The sequence below is a fragment of the Ambystoma mexicanum genome, chromosome 3p (genome assembly GCF_040938575.1).
Source record: "Ambystoma mexicanum isolate Mex_15411 chromosome 3p, UKY_AmexF1_1, whole genome shotgun sequence".
Classification (NCBI taxonomy): domain Eukaryota; kingdom Metazoa; phylum Chordata; class Amphibia; order Caudata; family Ambystomatidae; genus Ambystoma; species Ambystoma mexicanum.
This window is the reverse complement of record NC_090925.1, coordinates 946,257,006-946,279,206: the sequence shown is the minus strand read 5'-3', so window position 1 is coordinate 946,279,206 and position 22,201 is coordinate 946,257,006. Positions and strand designations below refer to the sequence as shown.

The window sequence follows — 22,201 nt, the reverse complement described above, 5'->3', positions numbered from 1 at the left end:
AAAATTAATGTTCTCTAAATCCTGCATTATGCCCATGAGTAAACTGGACCAAGAGGTTAGTGGCAGAACAGAGGTGCTCGGGATGAGAGTAGAGAATGTTAGTACTAGGTATCTAGGTACCAATATAGCCAGAGACCTGGGTAAGATTTAGGAGTTAAATTTCCTCCCCCTGCAAGCCAAGATTTTTGATGATTTGGTTAGATGGGCTCCACTCCCACGCTCATGGTTTGGGCGCATGGTCTCTGTGAAAATGAATGTACTTCCCCGGCTTCTTTATCTCTTCTCCTCTCTTCCCTGTATCATCCCAGACTCCTCCTTTACGTCCCTTCGACTTCACCCTCTTTGTTTTGTGTGGGGTGGCAGGAGGGCCAGAGTGAAGTTTGGTACTTTATCCCTTCCAAGGGCGTTCAGAGGGTTTGGCCTACCGGATTTTAAACTATACTATAAAGCAGCTCATCTGCGGGTGATGCTAGAGCATCTAAGGGATGACCTGAGGACGTATTGGACATATTTTGAGGATGTTCAGGTTCATCCATATAAAGTCAGAGACTTGCTCTGGGCCCCTCCGCGGTCCTTACCGGTGGTTGTTAAATCCCACCCAACCCTCTCAGTTCTTTGGGCACTGTGGAAACCGAATAGGGACAATAAGCTACTCTCTTCATGGACTTCTCCCCTGTCATCCTTGTGGGGTCCCCCGCTCAATTTGGGGAACAGAGGTTTTCGAGGGACGCAGTCGTGGTCGGACCTGGGGCTGGAGAGGGCTGCTCAACTATTTAACTAGGGGGTTTTCATTGAATTTGCCCAATTATCAGATGTGCTGTCGGAAAAGGCGATTTCTATTTTTGATTATCTGCGGCTTAAGGGCATTCTTACTCAGGCAGACTGGGTGGCTCCCCTTTCCCGTCCTCTGACTTCCTTTGAAAAGGTTTTTGTGGAGGCCAAGTCCAGGAAGGGGTCTCTCTCCAAAATCTACAGCGTACTGGTCTCAGCTAATTTAGAGGGCAGGCAAGAGTTTAACAGTGTGTGGGAGGGGATGATGATCACACGTGGGATTCTGTTTTTAGGGCTACTTTCGGGGGGAGGCTCTATACCGCAGCCATGCAGCATAATTTTAAAGATCCTCCATTCTTGGCACCGGCCTCCTGTCACTTTGTCCAAAATGTTTTCTAGTGTCTCCCTGATGTGTCCCAGGGCTTGTGCTAGCAGAGGAACGTGGTTCCACATGTGGTGGGAGTGCCCTGTTATTCAGGTCCACTGGGCGGAGTTGCTAAGTTGGATTAAGGGCATCTTGGGAACATGCCCATCACTTCACCGCATGGAGATCCTTTTGGGTACTCCCAGACCTGAGTGTGAGGAGTTGCAGTTCTCTAAGGTGACGGGGCGATGTTCCGAAGGTAGAATGGTTTAATAAACTTTTGGCTATTTTTACTTATGCAAAACTAGCGGCTATTGCCAATGATAGCATGTCTTCTTTCTTACAGGAATGGACTATTGTGCTGTTAAATGCAGACTATGAAGCCCTAAAGTCTTGAGCTCTAAATGGGGACCGAAGACGGGTTGGGGTGGTTAGTATTTAAATGTATCACTTGAATCTTGGTGCCTTCCTTGGACCTTGCCGGTAGGGATGGGTTGTTAAACAGTCTTACCTGGTTTTATGCCTCTGCTTTTTCTCTCGTACACGGTTTGTTTCCTCTGTAGCTTCCTATGTAGCTTGTTGTTTGCTTTTTCTCTCGTACACGGTTTGTTTCCTCTGTAGCTTCCTATGTAGCTTGTTGTTTGGGGGGGGAGGGTAAGGGGTATTAAATGTCTTGTCGGTTGTAATGTTCTTACAAATTCGTCAGATGTTTACGGATGTAAATGCTAGTATTGAAAAGTTTAATAAATACAAAGTGGGAAAAAAAGATGGCTGCACCACCTGGCCAAGCACATATTGGGCACGATAGAACAAGGGGGCACACTGAAAAAGCATGCCAGGGTGAGTGAAAAAGCAGCGCTTTTTTTCTGCAAGCCCAAAATTCCCATTGTAAAAGGGAATATTTCACCTTTAAAATGATGCCGCTCGTATGCCATTTTTCCCTGTTCTTCATCACACTACCTTTATCAAAAAGACCCTGTCATGCCTAGCCATATTCACATCGTGCTCCATCAGAAAAGATCCTTATTTCTGAAAGACAGACCGTTCCAGCCAAACCTGAGAAGATCAACAAAAGCTTTCCTTCAGCTGCACAGGAAACGCTTAAATTTTGATACAAAATGTCAAAAATCACTGCTTGAAAAGAAAAGCATAGCTTTCTGTGCACATGTCAATATCATGAAGACTTTTGCCTTGTACAAACTGTTGTGTAAAATAAGCCGACTACAGCTACAACAAAGCTGACCAGATTTCACTGCCAGGCCAAAGCATACCTGACTCTACCCCAGTAAAGACCTAGATTAAGAAAATCCCGCTAAAATCCGATTTAAAAATAAACTAAAAAACACATTAAAAAGGGAAGAGAGGGGCAGGCCGAGGCACCTTAAAAGCCCGGGACCAGACCGGACTGTCCACCACCTGTGCACTCCAGTGTCCCGAATTGCCTAGCCGCCTGTCTGCCAGGAGAGTATGCCACCCGAGCAGTGCAGTGACCAGAACCCCGCTGACTGCTCCAAAATTCCCAAACCCAAGCGTGGACTGTGAGTATCCCACATCCCATAACACACCGTCTACCACATCTTGGCCCATTTGTTTTTGTTCCACTCTCTAAGCAATCCTATCCCTACCCCGGTGACTTGTTAAAACTATAAGAATTCAGTGCACCCTGTTGTTGAATTTCCCTGCGTTAGCGCCACTTTCCTATTTTCCTTTTGTTCTGATTAGATCATAAGACATTAGCGATATTTTGATTAAATACATTTTCCCTAAAGAAAAGGGGTACACTGCGTGAAGGGTTACACCTGCAGAGTAACTGATATTCACAGGTGGCCTTCCTCTTTGCTTAGCCATTAAATATAGTTTAAGTAAAATTTGTCTCATTTTAAAACCGATTTTCTCTTTTTCACTGCTATTTTCCTAAAAACGAACCTCACTCTACCTTCCAGATCTTTCTCAATTCACCAGCTAGAAACCTATTTTCACCTCTATATTGTCCCTGCAATATACATACATCCCCCGCCCAAACACTGCACTGAGAACTCAAGTACTTTACCCGTTTTCCCTCAAATTTGTTTGTATCAATTTAAACAGGAATTAGGTAAATTGCAAGTGCCACATAAGCATACATGTAAACTTTGTGGATGGTGTTATCGTCCTTCAAAGTCATTTTAATAATTTGTTTTCCTTTATAGAGCTTCATGCCAAATTCCTACTCCTTATAAGCACTTTATTATTGCCACATTTAATGGTGCTCAATTATCGACCTCAGAAAGATGAATGGTCGAGTCAGCCCTGCCACAGAATTTGAACTTGAGAAGGGCACAGCGTAACTCATGAGATACCCACACCAAGATGTCTACATGCCTCCCTACAGACTCAGACCAATGCACCTATATCCCTCCAGACCCACAGCAAGATGACCCCACCCCTCCAGTCCAAGTGCCATCCATCAGTTCCAGGCCCAGATGCCCCATCCCTCCCTCCAGAACACACCAAGGTGCCCCTATCCTACCCTCCTGACCCACACAGAGGCCCCATCTCAGCCATACCAAGATGCCCCATCCTACATCTAGATGACCCATCAGAGCCTCCAGACCAGCACACAGATGCCCCATCACTGTTCCAGACTGACGGCAATGTGCCCTCATCCATTCATCCGACCCCACTAAAATGTCCCATCCATAGACCCATACAATTAGGCCCCCGCCCCTGCACACACGAAGATGCCCTAAACCTGCCCTAAAGACCCACACCAAGATGTCTCACCCCTCCATTCCAGATCCAACCAAAATGCCCCCTCTCCAATGCAGACCCCAAGATGCCCGTTAGGCAGAATCCTGTGCAGTGCCCTTAGGGACCACTACACAAAATTAAGACCACAAGTGTTAATACAAGTTCACCTTTGGTACAAGCCTGTACTACTATGTTAAAGTGGTAGAAGTAGCGGAGCAGCCAGGCTTATAAGAGTATATGAGCAGTAGCAGAGATTACACAAAGGGACCACAATTACTGTGACTCAAGCAAACACTGACTCAAGGTTTCAGGTAAAAAATATAAGTACATTTATTTTTAAACCAGCTGTTATAAAACACTACACTTCTATAAATTCAAAACCACACGTAAAATACACTACCAACAACCAATTCTCTTGGCACAGAACAACTCAAGGTAAGTATCTTATGTTTTGGCAGACTGGTGTTGTGAAACAAAAGATGTTTCCGGAGATACGTATGCGATCACTTTTTGACAGTTTGGTCGGATTAAAGAAACGCATATCCGCGGCAAGAAATGTTACCGGGGCAAAACACACTTAGCACCTGTGCTAACCAGAGAGAGTTGGGGGCAAAAATCATAGGCAATACTTTTGTCAAGGCAGACAGAATCAGAGAACACTCGCTGACAGAAATTCAAATGTCAATAGGCCGGAGCCAGTGTCAAGTGGAACCGGGTTCCTGTTGTCGAGGATCACACGGACAGTTCAAGATTCAACGTTGTCAGGAATACTTGGATATTGTCAACAGAGGAAGCAAAAGTTATAAGAGGGAAGGGAGACAAGGGCAAGCCTTGGAGGAGGAGAAAGGGGATTCACCCTAGTTCCTCGAAGCAGAAACAGTACCTTATTCAGTGAAGAAGCTGGTGCCACGGCAGTTGTTCCTGGTAGTTTCCTGCAGAGACACTGTTCCTGGAGCTTCGGTCGTGGAGACGAGAAGGAGGAGGTCTGGAGGGGTCTGCACCACTCAGGGATGGGGCCAGCAGCAGCGACGGAGAATAAAAGGTGCGCTCCTTTAAAACCGGAGAGGCTCTTCAGATGGCTATCCGGACCACTACAGCAAGGTGCAGTGATTTCGACCACAAAGGGTGATCCTCTGGCTGTGGAAGACGAGCTGGTTGACCCCACCAGGCTCAAGGGAAGAAGACTCCGGACTGGATCGTCTCTGGTCGTCGAAGGGTAGATAGCTCAGGACTGTAGCAGGGCTTCACCGGGACGGGTAGTTGCAGCAGCCGTCTTCTTCTCTGCGGTTCCTTGTAGTTCCAGTGGCGACTCGGGAGTCCTGCCTTTTATGCGAAAATCCCCCATTCACACAGCCTCGCTGTCAATCATGGCAAAGTGCGACTTGGGTTTCCTAGGATACCCTGTGCAGGGGGGTGACTACACCCCTCCCTCACATTCAGCCCACCGACACCCAGGCGCCTAGAGGAGGGCTTCTTGGCAGAAGCCCACCAAAAGACAGTGAACAAAGAAGGCAAACCTGGTTTGCCGCACAAAGTAAAACACAAGAAGGACTTTAACAAAAAGAAATGGCGACTAAACCAAACCGGAGCAAAAAGAAAGAGTATTTGGTCAAGCGGGTTTATGTTCGAGGCTAATATAATAGCCTAAAACAATACCACGTTTATATAGTATAATCGCGGTAGAAAAGTTAGGGTAGATACCACTGCCACCAGCCAAGTCTAAATGTTAAAAGAGCAAAACAAAGCTCAGAGAGGCACAGACAACAAGGGGTAGGAGTTTACCTGTTTCCAGTACTCCATGTAAGATGGGTTGTACTGGGTCTGTAGTTTTTAAAGTGACTATAAAAAGTTAATGGCAACTTTACCTGTTTCTGGGGGGGACAGTAGTCAGCCCCAGAAAAAGGAGTCATTGGGAAGTCTTAGAGACAACCCTGTGTTACCGCACTGAGGGTGCTGTGTAACACACACAAGTTTGGGCTCTTGGAGTGGTGTGCTCCAGAGTCCAAGACCACACAACAGTAGAAACGCACATGACAAAAACACAGGTAAGAGTGGGGAAAAAGGCACACTCTTACCAAGTGGAAAAAATAAACTCCAGAAATCCAGCAAAGCCGCTGGGGACTCACTAGGTGATGGAAATTAGTCATAGAATGAGAATTCTCCCTAACAATGCCCCATTCTATGATGCACCCATCCTGCCCTCTAGACCCATATAAAGATGCCCGTCCCTCCATTTCAGATCCAAGATGCCCCCCTCTGATCCAGACCCCACCAAGATGCCCCATCCCTCTACTCACATAACAGGATGCCACATCCTCCCTCCAAACAGCAAGATACCCCATCCCCCTCTCCAGACCCACACCAATGTGCCCATATACCTCCCCCAGACCCACACCAATGTGCCCCTATCCCCCTCCAGACCAGCACCAATATGCCCCCATCACCCCCTAGACTAACACCAAGATGCCCATGTGCCGCTCCAAAACACACCAAGATTGCCCCAGCCGACCCCCTCTAAAATCACCCCAAACTACCCACTATTTCATGGCTCAAAATTATGATTGGATATGCAGGAGCTAAAAGCAGCTCCTGGGCATCCAGCATTAACCAGGAGCTGCCACTGAGACACAAGTTGATGGTACATAGCTTACCTGAAAATGTAGCTTCCACGTAAGATGCAAACTTATCATTGTGTGCATTATTTGTTACCCCTTATGCTTTAAATGTCACATAGATGTGTCTTAATGTTCATTTATATATTTCCCAAATGCACAAAGTTAAATTTACACTGGTGCGTTTGTTCAGCATCCATTGGCCTGCGGAGCCTAAAGTAGCTACTGGTAGCTGTTGGTCGTACAGCTAACCAGTCTCTGCTGGGCTACAAGCAAATGTTAAATAGCTCCTAGCTCCCTTGAAGTTCAAACCCTGTATTTGTTGACCCAAACACACTCTCTTCATCAATAAACATTAAATTCCCATTTTAAATTAGTTCTCTAAATGACACCTTATTAGCCCTCTTTGATCAGTTATATAAATACCTGTGAAGACCTAGTTTCCAACCCAGACTTCAACTCTCCATCTGTTCTGATCCTCCTCGATCTTTCCTCTGCCTTTGACACGGTCAACCACTCCATCCTCAAACCATCTCTGCGAGACCTTAGGCATCATGGACGGAGCACTGCCGTGGCTTACCTCTTTCCTCTCAAACAGGAAATGGGTCCATCACAAGTTCAAATGGGTCCGCTTTTGTCCTCCAACATACTGTCTACTTGTGGCGTCCCTCAGGGCTCTATCCTATCGCCATTGTTTTTCAACATCTACCTAGCCCCTTTGGCCCACTTCATCTCAACCTATTCCCCTCACTTCCAGTGTTACGCAGACGACACCTCTGCTTCTAGCTACCTCCTCCTACCCCCTCCTCCTCTTGCCTTATTCCTTGTTTGGTATTGTTTATTTGTAAAGCGCCTATACACAAAGCAAGTGTTTCAAAGCGCTCAAGGAGGGATGGAACAAGGGGAAAAGATCAACAGTCATTCAGAGCCCTTGCAATTCTGAATGATACATGTCTGCACTAGGCAGAGTAAGTGCAAGGAATAAGTACATATAATACAGTTGACAGTGTAGATAACAGCAAATAGGCCCAACTACGATTCTGCAGTTATTCCAAGTGCAGTGAGGTGCCACCATGCAAAGGAGGGGGCGACAAAGTAAAGACAGATAGGTGATCTTCGAGGCATGGTGCATTTGGATTGTGCAAATGCGCAGGCAGGTAGTGGAGAGGGGAGGCCTCAATGCCAGTGTAATAATTTTTAAGGTCCTTATGCTCACAGGTAGGTTCCTGAAGTTACTTTACTAAGGATACTTACGTTACATTGAGATAGCTCAGTGAGAACACCACTGGCTCCCATCACGTAGGTAGGGGCTATGCAACTGCCTGAGCCTAGAACCTTCACCACATCAGCATTCACTCACACCATAACATTCTATCTTACATCACAGGCTTCTACATTCATCCCAAAGCACTATAACAGCCAGCAAGACTGAGATCCTTCTCATAGGGATGCCTGCTCCCCCCCACTCTCTGGCCAGACTCCTTGCCCCCCCCCCCCCCCCCCTTACGAGGCTAAAAACCTGGGGATCATCTTTGACTCCTCTCTCTCCTCCTCTCCACACATCACAGACTTTGCCAAGAAGTCCAACTTTCAGTTCCCTCTCCTTAGGGGTATCCTACCTTTCCTCACCTTCCACCAGAAGCTCAATATCAGCAGAGCCCTGGTCCTCTCTAAACTAAACTACTGCAACAGCCTATTCCTTAACCTTCCTATCTCCTCCCTTTGCTCCCTCCAATCCAGAATAGGGCTGCAAAATTGGCCGAGGGACTGCATCTATCCCACCCTGAAGTCTCTCCACTGGCTCCCAGGGACTGCAAGGATCAAATTCAAAAACGTCTGCATCATCCACAAGACTGTCTGGGGCCTGAGACCGCTTTACATCCAGCTTTCCATCCCTTAAAGCAGCCCAGCCAGAACCCTTTGGTCCTCTGGCTCCAACTCTCTGCAGGTCAGACGTTTCTCCAAGCAGAGGGGGTGATCGATCCCTCTCCTCAGCTTGCACCTCCCCCTGGAACAGCCTCCCTCTCCCCATCAGACTTTCCTTTTCTCCTCCACCTTCCATCTCTCCCTCTCCTGTTAAGCTCTCCATGTGCCACTGGGGCCTGGTCCCTTTCTGAGTCTTAAAGGGACCAGACCATCCCCCTACCAGCATCCTTCACCAGCACTTCAGCTCCCTCTCCCGGACTATTCCTCCCCAGTCTGCCTGCCCACTGCATTACGCCCCCCCTCCCCCTGACACTTACTATCCTGTCCCTGCCTGTTTCAGCACTCAGTCCCCCCTGCCCGTTGGGTGCCCCCCACTACTGCACTTCTCCCTCCAACCCCCCTTGGACTTCTCCTAAAACACCTGCACAGCAGGATTGTCAAAGGGCCAATGACCATCTCTCTCTTTTTTTGCTTTTTCGTATTATATCCCTTGCTCCCCCTCCCCCATTTCTTGTATTGTGGCACCTGGAAACACTTATGTATTAGGTGCCATACAAATGTCCAATAAAATTAAAAATACAAGTTAAACATCACCATCCATTGTCCCATCCACTAATCCTTTTAGTCTTCCATACCCATCACTGTGAATAGATAAAAAATGGATGGTTAAAGTAAATGTAATTTTCCGGTTTCTCATCTCCGTCTGGCTTGCACGAGTCTCTGGCTTCCACAGCAACTTCCCCGTATTCCAAGGAAATGCCAATTTAAATCTCAGCCACCGAAGAGCATGAATATTCCGGCTGTCCTTGCAGCCAACGCCTTCCCGATTCCCCCTCCCGATAAGGCACAACATGACATCGGATGCCGGTCACGTTGAACAGATAAAATCGATGTTTAAAATAAATACAATTTTACGCTGCCCCATATCCTCTGGCTTTTCCAGCAACTTGCTCATTAGCGGCCACTTAAGAATATCCACATCCCGGAGTCTTCCCGGTTCCCGTTCACAAATCACGTTTCAAGGACGTTGCAATGGTCGGGGACTCCGATATGAACTAGACACTGCCACACCACTAGGTGATGACCTCCGACACTGCGTGCATGGTCGGTAACGCAACGTGCTCAAAGTCACGTGAAGAGGAGTGGGCGGGGCGTTGCTATGGTCTGTTTCTCGGATGGGAAGTAGACATTTCTCTGTTGGACTGCTGGTTCCTTCTCTTAAGTTAGTGCATCTTCTCTTTCTACTCACGTATGTGTGTACGAGAACACTGCCTATAATCCTCTCGAGCTGTCTACTTCTACGTGGGCGTTTTGACCAGAACGTTCAGGTGGTCTTTTGAGTTAGACGCGTGGTGTGCTCAGCAGTTCGTGGGACACAGGTGAGGGATGGTAGCATGGTGGCACGGGCAGATAGGTGCCAAAGCCACCGGTGTGGTTGGTGGCGTGTGTAAATGCACGCATCACCGTTACCTCCCACAGAGCAGCATGCTTACCTGAAGGGCTCGCAAGAGGAATTTATATTTTTCCATTGAAATAGTCACCCGTGTTCGTTGGAACGTCATACGTGCCTATACGTTAATTTGTCAAACATGTGCAATTAATGTGCACGTTGAATGAAGTGCAGCTTATTCGTACACGAATATTAAGGCTTATTGCCGTGTTCTATTGCCTAGCTTGTTCTTCGGGCTCCCAGATCGTTAACGGTATCTTTGTGTCTTGTACATTTTGGACAATACGCCCTTGCTTGGTTATCAGATTGGGTTTAAAATGCCCTATTAAAGCATGTCCTTAACTTATTTTTTTCTACATCCAACTGTTTTGGCAGACATGCTACAAATGGGATGCACATGTAATGTAGCTATCCAACCTCATAAGCACTATCAAGGTGCCCTTTGCCATAATAGTCTTACATGTCATTTCTGCTACAGGATTCGGAGCGGCGGGCACAGCATCAACGTGATTGCAAAGAACGTATTTTTCTTATGCGACTACTTATTTTTTTTAATGACGTGCCTATTATGATCGTATTTGCATGTAACATTGCAAGGGTAAATCTAAACGTCCCACGATGAATTCCAGAATGAAGAAACCACCTTTGATCATGTTTTTCTCCATCATATTACGTTTTTTTTTTTGTAGCTTTACTGTATTACTGTTTTTTGCTCTATTTTAACGTTTTCATTTATAGGAGGATATGAGGATGTATGTTTTAGCAGGATACCGTCCCTTTAATTAGTAATGATGCACAATGGTTTTTCATTCATTTTCGAATTTTCTTAGTAATGTTGTTGCTTACGAGTAATATAGCACCGGACCGTTTCAATTAATTTATTTAATGTTTAATCATGAATGCATAATTGACAAAACATCTTTTGCCTGTTGCAATTGTGAACTCATGCTTTTGAAATTCAAACTTGTGTTTCTTCGTACCAAAACGTCCGGAAGGTTTACTTAATTGTTTAGTTTCGTTCTGCCAATGGTTGTGCTTGTTAATTTACATAATGTGTGTTTTAAAGAAAATCATGGTTTAATTAACCTACTTCCAAATATGTCCATGGCTCTTCTCCATTTTTAGTTCAGACTAGAGCGCTTTTGTAATGGTATTGTGCTGGAAATGGACATTATTAATGGAGGGGTGGGGGGTCCACCAGTTTGGAGCGGGCAGGGTGTTGTAAATTAGGGGAGGAGGGGGGTTTGTATCAGCCTACTTCCCTTACATAAACATTTCCATTTCATTATTTAATATATACAAAATTGAAGTATAATCAGAACAGGCGTGTTTTAACCAAACGTTCCAATGGGTAAGTCTCTTGACTTTGATCCGAACAACCTGAGTTCAAATCATGGCTTCAGCAACAAAAACAGATTGGATACATAAAGGGTGCAAATAGATTTCCGAAATTTGGGGATACGTTTTTGCCGGATCTAGGATCCAGGAAAAACCTAGCCCAATGACCAGCGCTGACTGGCATGTAGAGGGAGTGGTATGTAGAGGGTCAATCAGCTGCTCTGTGTTGCAGAAAGAGGACATTGTGGTGAAGTTCTTTCACTGTCAGCCACTTTGAAGCAAGCGCAAAATGTCTAATTTTCAGAGTTATTGCATTTTGCTTTTAAGGGCTTATTTTGTTTTCATGCTGATTTATCACCTTGGTGCTTTTTTGCTAGCACCGAGTGCGGCAAAAAAAGATAAGGCTCCCAATCCTTTGCTTTGTGAGGAAGAGGTAATGCAAAGAGTGCCTTTCATTGGGCCATTATTTAATTAAGCCAGTGTATCCTCTTGACACGGCAGGGCATACCATTAATGTTAACGTGTATGTGTCTCAGCTCTTTCTGTCCTTCTGCCTTAACTTTGAACCCCAGCAAGCAATGCTACAATGAAGTGGGCTTTCTATGGTGCAACATCTGTAATTTGGGTGGCTCTTGGTGCTGGGAGATGCAGGTTTTAATCTCTAGGCGTTGATTAGACGAGGGAGTTACCTAAAATGGGCAGGTTATGTATGTTATATCCAATGTATTAGATGTATGTTCATATACATTCTTGTTTTTTAAAACCTTCTGAACCCTGTAAATGTGTTTCTGGGTAACCCTTAGTCAGGGTAATTATAATTATTATATAAATATGATCCGTAAAAGGTTCAAACCCAAGAAGCAGTTTGTTATTCAAATAATCTGCTCCCAGCGAAGTTTTCTTGCAACTTGGGTCAACTGGACCTTTTTTCCTTAATAATACTGCTCGCTTGGGCTTAGCTAAAGCATTTTTTCCAATCTTATCTGGGAATTTATAGAACTCGCCCAAGTTCAAATACATTTCAAGCAGAAGCTATTTGAATTGAAGTGTTAGTCCTCTTCAAAAAAGGCAGCCTCAAGCTTTATACCCAGGAAATCTCTACATTGTTATAGATGCAAAAGCCATTGATCAATAACGCAAATCTGCCTACATGATTCTCGCTAATATCGTTTCGCACAAGCATTAATTTCTGTAACCATTCCTAGGTGTATATATTATACTCTGAAAATATTAGGCATTCTAAATACTTCTATTGCTGCTTCGCCAAAACATCTCATTGACAGAATAGTGCTGTTTAATTGAATCAAAATAGTCTTCGTTTTTCCCAATGGCACCCACCATTTAAAGAATTGAATACTTTCTCTACATTGACTGTGACGCAGAAGATTCTTCTGTGTATTTTTAATTCTATTCATTTACTTTTAGCTCTACAAGTTTGGGCTGGGGATGTAATGTTTTCCAGTAAGATGTGTACCGTGTTAAAGTGCCCTTTCCCATTGCATGTAGGTCTTCATTTGCTTTTAAAGCTAAGGGGATTAACCCGATGCATGGTTTTCTGTTAATCAGAAGAATTCTGTTTTGTACAACCTCTAATGACTGGACGCCCCGCTGGCGCCGCAAATTTGCATATCACATTCGTTAATAGTATATGCCGCGTACACTATGTCATGTGTACTTTTTTTGTCTGCGTGAGCCAAGGATTCTATTTGAAATGGGAGTTCATTTTACAAACGGGCTCTGCGTTCAATTTGTACAAAATGCTGTCTGATTCATAATGCGCCTCTGGATACAAAAAATGCATTGGGCTTTTTCTAAACAAAATCTCACTTGCAGTCCCTTTTCAAATGCGTGACACAGTGCCTTTTATAACTCGCCTAATGCGTGACACAGTGCCTTTTTATAACTCGCCTGTCCCGATCAGATTAGCAGCCCCTTTCTTTTATCCCGGGAATTTTATCATGGACTGCATTAGTGACAATTTGGAGTTGTATATTAGAGTTTCTGTAATTACATTTTAAATGTGGATTCATATTTTTGGAGAATCTGCTTGAACCCTAAATCTGGAATTACTACCAAAGTAAGGTCCTTTTCAGCTGGCTGTGTGGAACCCAGTTTCCAGCATGGCTTCCTCACTGCCTCACAGGGCTTATGTCTCCAGTCTGCCTGGGAACCTGCCATTGTATCTAGTAATATTTTTCAATATTAATCCCATCTGTGCCAGCTATTTTATATCCTCACCACAGCCCCACCCCGAGGAAAAATAAATTGCTGACTTCAGCCAACAGAGATCACTGTTCATACATCCCATGCACTTTCCATTCTTTCTCTTTCATGTCTAGGTTAGTTTCTTTGGCTTGTTCAGTGATCTCATTGCTTTAGCTAAATTGATTTTGAGGGCCTAGATTTGATATGTGACCAGTCTTTTTGTATTTTAGCTGGCATCTGGCAATGTTTTGGACCTGGGCTTGGAATTAGTTTGAACATGATGAATCAGGACATTACTATTGCCTCATCTTGTGGTGTGGATGGGGATGCTGGAGGTATGTCAACTCCAGTTACATCTGCCATAGAGTAGAGCAATGAATCACTGCTTTCCATCGTACAAAAGTGTGAACTAATTCAATACTTTCAATGTTTCACGCCTTGAAACACTTGTATAGACGTGTTATAAATGCCATATCATCTCATTTAAAGTTAAACAAAACTAAGTGCTGCAAAATAAATTGAACTTTGCATTGTGTTTGGTTATTATTCGTAAGTACATCTTCTGCCAGCAATATTAGAAATATGGCACTGTGGGGTTCCTTTTATAATTGCATGTTCACATGAGTTCAACACTGGAGAACACATTTTGAAATTGGATGCGTTTTCTCGATACATGACATCTCTAATATCAGAATCTTTTGAGAAATAGTTAATCTTCAGGGCTGTAGAAATAAGTGTTCTGGTCCCATGCTGAGTTCTTTTTCTTTTCTGATAATCACACTCCAGCTGCGAGGGCCTTGGTGTTTTACTACATGTGGCACAAGTCCCAACTTTCACATGCATTTCTCGGCATCTCCTTAGTATTTAAAATAAACTGCATTTAAAAGGACCTTGGAAATAGTTGCAGTCTGTTTTTTCTTTGATAACTGTCCCTCAGGTGCGCATGCAGTTATTTGCACAATATAGTTCATAGGGGCACTTTTTTCTTTCCCCCCATCATGGCAACGAGTAAAATGCGCAATCCAACATGAAGCATTTTGTGAATTGGTGCATCTCGCTCTTGCATATAAACAGATCTGCGGTCAGTTCTAGTTACACATTATTTTCTTCAACAGGTTGCAGGACTCGATTAGTGTAGCCTTGTGATAATGATAAAATACAATATATTGCAACATCTTGGCCTTCCATTGGGAGGAAAGAAAAGGCTCTGAAATAGGGAGGTGAGAAGTTTTCAGTGTAGTTCAACCTTGTGACCTTTAGTGATCCGGCCATAGGGCAGGGGGTTGGGGGAATTTGTGGCATTGATGCCCTGTGAGCCTAAACAGAATATTCTGAGATCCTATCCTCCGCTATCAAACATAAGACACTACACTGTTCCGTCCGTGTGGGTTCTTCAACCTCCTCCGACCATTTCCAATAACCCCTCTGGCAAATGGGTCACCGGTTATCCGGCGACAGGCTCGTGAGTCGGGTCCTTGTATGCTGTGCAGAATATTTGTCCTCTTAATGTACTATGCTCTCGCCTCCGTATAACTTGACATTGTTTCTCCGAGGCCCCATTAGCTAGCTGTACTTGGAACCTTATCAGCTGTCAAGTACCTGGTCTCGATGAATTAGAGTTCGCAGTTGGATGCTTCACTCCTGGATCTTCTGTCCTCCAGAGATCCGCACTGATGCTAGTATCGTGTAGGATCTGACCCCAACCCCTCTCACTTTGTGTAGGTTTTTCAAAAGATGCAATTTCAAGGTTGGAAAAATGCCTCACTATTCCTACCATGCTGAGGATTTTCCAGCCTAAAATAAACTAAACGCTCTTAACACAAGGTTTCTGTCCCTCACACTTGTACATACACTAATTCAACAAGGTAATAATATATTGCAGTTAAAAAGCAACACATTTAACATTTAATTTCACATCATAATAACTTTCTCCTTTATAATCTGTGTGAATTCCCCTTTTGGAGATTATTAAGCAGGATTTTGTCTAGCTGTTCCAAAGGGATAAGGAAGTCCTGTCTCCAAAAAAAAAAAAAAAAGTTCCACTTCAGTTCTCTTTTTGTTCCAACTCGATAACACAAAGTTCCACAAAGTGTTTCGTCTTTTTCACTTCTAAACAAGATCTTGAAACCGCTTCTTTCAACAAAGAATATTTCGTACTTCGTTAATTTAAACAAAAATGTCTTTGTAAGGATATTTCTGCATCAATTCACAAAACCACTTATTTATGCATTTGTTACAGCGCACAAAACCTAATGTATCTCAGCACAAATTTCATGGGGGTTCTTTAGTTGGGTACATTAGTAGCATTGGGTTGCAAGGTTACAAGTTACATTACTTGAAAAGATGTGCATGAAAGTTACACTTTACAATAGAGAAGAAGTTAAAAGAGGGGGGTCGGGAAAGGCAGAGGGGGGTGCAGTAGTCTTAGTGGGGGTCTAGTCAGTTGAACAGCCACATGTTCAGGTTTCTGCAGAAGCTCCAGTAGGCCTGTTTTCTGAGAGTAAGTGGCAGATTGTTCCAAAGTTTGGCTGCCGTGACCGGGAAGCTCTTGCTCCCTACTGAGAGGCGGTTGAAATTGAAGGTGGGTAGGGAGGACGTCTTCAGGCGGTGATTTGGATGACCTCAGAGGGCGTGTAAGTGTGTATTTCTCTACACACTTTGACAGCTAAGTCAGGGCAGTGTTAGAGAGGGTTGTATACTAATTGACCTTGGGGGGAATTGACCTAATTTAGAAGGTCCATATATGCGGGGGGATCCCCCCGCAAACCCGCCTCCAATAATTTATAATCCAAAACCTACTCAATACATATATAAGCGTCAATTGTGCAGAAGGTCAATTGGGACAAGGGTCAATTGTAAAAGGTCAATTTGGGTAATACCATAGAGGGACAACTGTGGACTAGGGATAATGTTTTGAATGTAATCCGTTCCCGGATGGGCAACCAGTGTGCAGATCTCCTGGCTTCCGAGATACGGTCCGACTTGGAGAGGTCAATGGCCGCTCGGAGGGCGTTATTCTGTATTGTCTGGAGTTTACTTAGTTGCGTTCTGATGTGCCGGTAAATAAGGTGTTGCAGTAATGGAGCTTAGCTCCAGTGATTGCTCTTGCTATTGTAAGGCGGTTAGCAGTTGAAAGGAATGACCTGCTGGCATGGAGCAGTTTGGCTGTGTAGTAGGCCGCCACTGATGCGATTGAGTTCACGTGCCGTGAGAAGTTGAGATTGGCATCCAGGTAAACCCCCCCAGGGTTTTGGCAATGGTTAAGGTGGTGATGCAGTTAACATCTATGGTGAATTCTTTGCAGGCTGGATCAATGTTACGCAGTGTTGGGATTGAGCAGATGATGAGGAAATCCGTTTTTTTTTTTTTTTCATCGTTGAGACCAAGTTTGTGGGAGGCCATCCAGTTATGAATGAGCTTATACAAAGTGCATGGTTGCTGATTCCTGGGCATAGGATCAAGAGAGTGGGCTAAGGAGCTGCGTATCTTCTGCATAGTTTGTGTATGAGATGCCTAGAAGATCAAGGTGGTCGAAGAGCGGTTTATTGTTAATGTTGTAGCTAGTGGGGGGGGGGGAAACGGGAGCCTTGGAGGGCGGGGGGACTCCACAGGTGACAGGAGTGGGTTTGGCAGAGAAGTCATTCATGAAGACACAGGAGGATCTGTCGGCTAAGAAGGATCTCACCCAGTCGGAGGCTGATGGTGGGAAGTTAGCGGTTGAAGTGAGTTGAGAACAGAGGATTTGGTGGTCTACCAAATCGAATGCTGCTGAGGTCTAGCGTCATCAGGAGGGCTGGTTTGCCAGTGTCTTTGATGGCATCGATTTGTATTTTCAGATCTAGCAGGGCAGTTTCAGTTCCATGCATTGGGCAGAATCCTGTTTGGAAAGTGACCAGAATATGGTTTTCCTCTAGATGTTGTTGGACCTGGATGTAGGCAACATGATCCAGGATCTTCAGGAGGTCGTGAACTTTGGTAATGGGGCGGTTGTCGGGATGGATGGGTCTACGGAAGGTTTTTTTTTTTTTTTTAGTAGCGGGAGGACCCATGCTTCCTTCAGGGAAGTTGGAGAGGAGTTGATGGAGAAGGATGCATTGATGATGGTTGTGAAGAGGGGTAGGAGTGTCTCTGCTGAGTCTTTGATTGGCACTGGACCGGAGTCTCATTTACTGTGTGATGGTTGAGGCTCTTTGGAATCCTGGAGACGTCCATGTCTGAGACTGGGTGGAAGCTGAACGCGGTGCTGGAGAGGGACCGTGATGGGATCGGTACTGTGGGCGGTGGTGGTTTGGTGAGCATGTTAATTTGTTTGGCGGCTTATTTTCTTTTTATCTTTGAGGGAGTTGATATTTGCAGTTAGGGCGTCTTGTTTTTTACCGCACCAGGTGCTGTCTACGGTCTGGCTGGAGGAGGGAGATTCTAGTTCTCGGAGGACAGTGAATAGTTCTTGGGAGCTGGATGAAGCATTGCTAATTCTAGAATTGTAGCTGTTGGCTTTGGTGGCATGGATTTCCTTTTTGTAGTTTTTGACAAAGGAGGAGAAAATGGCTTTGAGGCAGGGGAGGATTCTTTTATCCCGGCTACCTCAGCGGCGCACTTATTGGTGCAGATTTCAAGGAGTTTAGGAGTGAACCAGGTGTTTAAATGTTTTTTTGTTGTTGTTGAGGGTTTGCCTTTTCTGAGTTTGAGGGGTGTGAGCGTGTTGACTGCTTGTGCGACAGACAGCATGTAGAGGTCTACTAGTGCTGCCGGGTCTGTTACTGATGGTGGTGGGTGTGCCAGGGTGGCAAATAGCGGTGCACGGTTAGTCGGGTTGAGGTTTTTGGTGCTCCGGGCCATGCATTCAGGTTTGGCAGGGTGAGCTGGTCTGGGGCGTTCTGAGTGGGGGATCTCGAATGATATGACACATTGGTCCGGCCACGGGCAGGAGGAGGTGACGGGGGAGGGTGGATGTTGCAGTTGAGGTCGCTTAACCAATCTAAGGTGCTGCCTTGGTTATGGGTGGGCTCGAGAGAGCTTTGTGTGAAGCCGGTATGGTTAAGTGACAAGGCTGCGCTGGTGGCAAAGGTGTCGGCTGGGTCGCTGAGGCCTAGGTTGAGATCCCCAAGGATTATGATTTTGGACTTGGGTTTGATGGAGGTGAAGATGCTCCGCATTAGGTTGTCTTCAGAGGTGCGGCTGGGGACAGGGGGACGATAGACAAGGAGAAGTGTGATGGAGTTGGTAGCTGAATTGGAGATCTTGTTGAGTAGGGATTCACAATTGGGAATGACCTGAGTTTGCGTGACTCAGATGGTGAGGGTGTTTTTAAAGGTGAGGGCGAGGCAGCCTTCTATTTGTGTGGATCTATCACATTTTAAGGTGGTGAAACCAGGGGGGATGGCAATGGAAAGGGCTGGGCCAGCAGCGGGATGAAGCCACGTTTCCGTGATGACAAGCAGGTCAAGGTCGTGGATGTTATGAGGTCAAGGATATCTGCTGCATGGGCTGGGACTGATCTTGACTTAATGAGCGCCCAGTTGATGGCTTTTCGGTTGGGCTTGCATGTTTGCGGATTTCGTAATGGATGGGCAGCATGGAGAGGGAAGCCTGGGATGAATTGGGTGCGAACACAGAGGAATCTGTTCCTTGTGAAAGTTGGAGAGGGCGAGGCGATGGTTGTGTTAGGGCGTTTCGGGTAGTGTGGGGCCTGGTCCATGGATTTGTGGTGGGCTGATTTACATGCGCACGTGCGCAGCCCGAGGAGGCTGTTCCTCATAGAGATTGGGGGTGTGTAGCAACGGCAGAGTCAAGGAATTCGGGTGACGCTGAAGGGCCAGGACTCGCTTGCTTGATAATATTAAATAATTATGCAGCAGTTCATACAACACGTGCTTCAGCGTGATATTAATTTGTCAGGCTGATTCTGTATTACTCCATAAATGCTTTTGTGGTTCTTCAAATGCTTTTTCAAGAACTTTTTTTTTTTTAATATTTTTTTTTTTTTACTTCAGTTTTTATTACATTTTTGGAAAATGCCAGAAGAATGTTAAAACATTAATATCAGAACACGTCTGAGAGTTCACAACAAAAGACCTTAGATTGTGTCATTTATACTATTACCCCCCCCCCCCCTCCCCAACTTAGTCCCACCCTCCTCCTTAGCCCACTTAATGAAACGGCTCTACAATGTTCACTTAAACTACGTAACATTTCTTGAGTGGGTCTACAGTCTCTTAGATTGGTGTAGAGTTCAGTCTGTGCATGATGACCCTTTTATTGAAATGGCGTGAGGTCATGCTCATCTCGCTCACCTATTGCATGTGCCTTTCACAGAAGCCAGCCCATTCAGTTTGCACAGACCCAGAGTCCCTGTTTATTGTCACCATTAGGCGTTACATTAGGTATACATTCTTAGCCGTAATTGACCCAGTCTTTCTTAGACTGGGTAGATCTCTTCCACTGTGTGGCCAGACATGCCCTTCCCGTTAGGAGCAGACCACGCACCGTTTTCAGTAGCCGTATATACATGCCCTCCTGGTCTTCTAACCCAAACAATATCAGCATTGTTGATTTCCATCTCATGATCCCATCAAATTCCCTGATTCAGCTGAGGACTTCGTCCCATTAGGACTGGACCACTGCACAATCCCACCACATATGCCAATAGTCGGCTCTCGGACCACACTCGCGCCAACTGTTAGGCAGAAACCTGTGCAGTTCCCCCTGGGACCACTGCAAAAGATTTAGGATTACAGGTGTTTGGCAGTAAACCCACTTGGTAGCAGTCTGTACCACACAGATTCACTTGGTAGCTGTGGCTGAGCAGTCAGACCTCCCTCAAGAAGAGTTGGGCAGTATACAGAGTATTCACAGTAGGTCAAGAGAACACAATAGAACAAGTAAACGCTGACCAGGGCTTGGTGTAAAAGAGATATAATTATTTATTTAAAACCACATCTAGAAAAACACACAGGCACTAATAGTAAGCAATTCAAAAACACGGTCACTAAAAGAGATACACTCCCTTAAAAGAATATTTAGACAAGTCGTAAGTAAAGCCCCACTTATTTTCAGACAGCAGTGAGCGCTTAACATAGATGGCACTCTAATAATTCGTTTTAAAAAGGGAGAGAAAAGCAGAGAATAAGTTTGAAACAGATCCTAACACTTTTACAAGAACATGACAAGAGAGGAAGTAACACCGTGAATTCAGAGTCAGTAGGCTGGATCCGCTTTAAGAGGATCGAAACGAAATGTGTCCAAGGTCACACGGTTGCAGTGCACAAAAGTCTTGTAAAGGTTCAAAAAGGAGTTGGACCAAAGAAAGGGACCAGTTAGAGGGTCAAGGCAGCCAGCCCAGTCCAGAAGGTTAAGGGGTTATTATTACCTTGTAGCAATCTTTAGAAAGGGAGGCCTGGCGGACACGGTACCTTAAGTGGTGAGAATACTCCAGCGGGGGCAGTTGTTCCTGGCAGCGGATGCAAGTCGGTGCTTCGTCCGGGGGAAGAGAGGATCTCGTCGTGGAGGAAGACAGGAGTCCGTTGCACTGCCAGGGAAGAAACCAGACGCGGAGTTTCTCAGGTACAAGGAGTGGTCCGTTGATTTGCGGTTCAGTGGTGAGTGGCTATCCGGCCGCCGGGGTGCTTGGCATGGGAAGTTCGACCACAAACCGGGCTGGGGTGCGAAGAGAAGAAGGTAAACTGGTTGTGCCCACCAGTCAGGGGAAGAAGCCTCTCCAGCCGGGAGATCTTCTCTGTCGTCGGGAAGTGGCGAGTCGGTTCCGCAGGGCTCCACCGGTGGTGTCGTCGTGGTAGGTCGGCTCAGCTTCTCCCTCGTCGGATTCTCAGGTCCTGTGGCGACTTCTGAAGTTCCAGTCCCCAAAGCCCTGCTTTTATGCGCATACCCCCATTCACTCAGCCTAGTTGTCAATCAAACATGCTAACCACTTGGGCCAATCACACAAGAGTGCGACTTGAGTTACCAAAATAACTCAGTCCAAGGTGCCTAAACCCCCTCCTACACCCCCTGTGGTACCCAGACAGAGGGGCACCACTTTTGGAGGCTTCTGTGGAGAAGCCCGCCAAAAAGTGGAACAAAGGGCTCGACTTGGGTTGGAGTCACAGAAGAGAACACGGACGACATTTTAGAATCGAGTCCTGGCAAAAAATACCAACGGCGAATTAATATTAATTAAATAAACCAGCGGTATGTTCGAGGCTATGAGAATTAAATAATTAAAGTTGGTAGCCTCGAACAATGGGAAAATCCCATAGGAAAATATTCGCGGTCGAATATAAAAAGTAGTTTTCACTGCCACCAGCCAAAACTCGATCAGGGGGGACGGAGACGTACCCCCTCGACTAACAGACCCCGGGGCAATCGAATTGCCCCGACCAGTACGTCCACGATATGATGGTTTGTACTGGTTTCTGTTAATAATTTGGGACTAGTAAAGCCAATGGTGACTTTACATGCCCTGGGAGACAGTAGTCAGTCCCAGGGTATGGAGTCTATGGTGGGGTGTCACTATGACACTGCTGTGTTACTGCACAGAGGGTGCTGTGTAACACACATAGTAAAAACACATGAGACCCTATGGAGTAAAGGACCCCATAGCCCATAAAACACAAACAGTCAAAGGAACACCATAAATCATGTCCAAGAGTGGGAGAAAAAGAGTCTCACTCTTGGCAGGAGAAAAAAACAAACTCCAGGAATCCAGCAAAGCTGCTGGGGGTGTCGCTAGGCTAGGAAATTCAGCCTAAAGAGAGAATTCTCCCTAACACCAACATCTGCCACGTCTGAGGGGAAAGGTCCATCTCT

The 22,201-nt window shown here is 45.5% G+C and overlaps 1 protein-coding gene across 5 annotated transcripts in view; it reads left to right on the top strand.

Annotated features, from left to right (window-relative positions):
* The first annotated feature begins 9,537 nt into the window (after positions 1 to 9,537).
* Positions 9,538 to 22,201, top strand: part of NDRG3 (NDRG family member 3) — a 1,445,730-nt gene continuing 1,433,066 nt past the window's right edge. For 2 of the 5 annotated variants that reach the window (XM_069652255.1, XM_069652253.1), the window contains exon 1: positions 9,538 to 9,625. The gene's annotated coding sequence lies outside the window, so the exon portion shown is untranslated. Of the gene's footprint in view, positions 9,783 to 22,201 lie in introns of all 5 variants that reach the window. The other 3 variants (XM_069652252.1, XM_069652254.1, XM_069652256.1) reach the window with 3 other exon arrangements.